Raw genomic sequence first — 1,751 nt, forward strand, 5'->3', positions numbered from 1 at the left:
TTTATTTTTAAGAGGAGACTAATTTTAAATTGTGTAGTTTTCCTATAGTTGAATGTAAATCACATATGACACAAATAAATCTAAATGGCAGATTTCTAAGTGTTTCCTCAACTGACTCATTTTCGTTTCTGTACACACAGCAAAAACTAAAAACTACAGGTACAAGTAATATAAAAATAGAAATATTAACTCTTTACCAATATATAATACTTAACAGCTTTTGATATTGTGAACTGTTTTGGCATAATTATCTTATGTGAAGTACATATATAACCTTGGTGAAGAGGTTAACATTTCAGCTAAGAAGTGGAATGACCAGTCAAGAAAAGCAAGCACAGTGGGAAGTAGGGCTTTACATCAGAACACTGGATTTCATACCAGATCAGATCAGAAGCTGTGCAGTCACACTGAGACTTTCGGGTGATAAAAGTGCTTACCTGTTTTCCTCCCACAGGATACAATGGTTGAAACTATGGAGAAGAGAAACACCACCTCCGACTTCATCCTTCTAGGACTCATTGAGCACAAAACATTGAATCTTTTTCTCTTCACAGTGGTGATGACAACAGACATCACTTCACTCATGGGCAATGCCCTCATGATTCTCCTGATTCAACAGGACCTCTGGCTCCATACACCCATGTACTTCTTCCTGAAACAACTATTCCCTCATGAAACAACTATTCCCTCATGGAGAGTTTCCACCACTGTGCCCAAACTACCTGCTGACTACCTGACTAGAAGCAAGTCCTTCTCCCCTGCTGGCTGTGGTTTGCAGATCTTCTTTATTCCAACTCTGGGTTTTGGAGAGTGCTTCCTCTTAGCAGCCATGTCCTATGACCGCTATGTGGCTCTATGCCACCCACTGCACTATCCCATGCTCATGAACTGGCCTCTGTGTCTGAGGATGACCATGGGGTCCTAGTTGCTTGGAGCATCTGATGGGCTGATGCAGGCCATTGTTGCCCTGAGCTTCCCATTCTGCAGTGGGCGTGAGATAGACCATTTCTTCTGTGAGGCCCCCAGACTGCTGTACTTGGCTTGTGCTGACACATCTGTCTTTGATGATGTCATGTACATCTGCTGTGTGTTGATGCTCCTTGTGCTAATCTTCCTAATCCTGACATCCTACAGTCTCATCCTGGCTGCTGTCCTCCATGTGCCCTCCACAGAAGCCTGCAAGAAGGCATTTGCCACCTGCTCCTCACACTTGGCTGTGGTGGGGCTCTTTTATGGAGCTGCCATTTTTATCTACATGAGACCCAAATCCTACAGATCAGCTACCCAAGATAAGGTGCTGTCAGTCTTCTATACCATCTTCACCTTAATGCTGAACCCTGTCATCTACAGCCTGAGGAACAGTGAGGTCAGGGGAAGCTTGAAAATGTGCAAATATTAAACACCACCAACGTTAGTCCTACTGTTCAAGGTAAGTCTATGTTCCTGAATTTATTGATATTTCAAATATATTCCCCACTTATTAATGAATAAAGAGAAAGTTAAGTTTATATATCAGCATCATAAGTAGTTAATGATTGCATCAATTGCATTGACATATATCAATTTTGAGAATGTGTTGTTTGCTAAGCTCCATGAGAAGCAATGTTATATCCTACAACAGTCTCAAATGTGTTATTGACACCACCCCTTGCTCTCTAGATGAAGAAATGAAGAAAAGGAAAATTAAATATTGTTCCCAATGTCACATAAAAGTATTAAATCATGCCTTCAGAGTTTGTTCCCTTTTTAGT

General features: G+C 41.1%; 1 pseudogene across 1 annotated transcript; it reads left to right on the forward strand.

Annotated features, from left to right (window-relative positions):
- The first annotated feature begins 472 nt into the window (after window positions 1–472).
- LOC306652302 (olfactory receptor 2T33-like) lies at window positions 473–1,399 on the forward strand (annotated as a pseudogene). The gene has a single exon. The product of its transcript is annotated as an olfactory receptor 2T33-like (transcript).
- Window positions 1,400–1,751: the final 352 nt, after the last annotated feature.

This window comes from Sciurus vulgaris (genome assembly GCF_902686455.1).
Source record: "Sciurus vulgaris genome assembly, contig: HiC_scaffold_174_arrow_ctg1, whole genome shotgun sequence".
Lineage (NCBI taxonomy): Eukaryota > Metazoa > Chordata > Mammalia > Rodentia > Sciuridae > Sciurus > Sciurus vulgaris.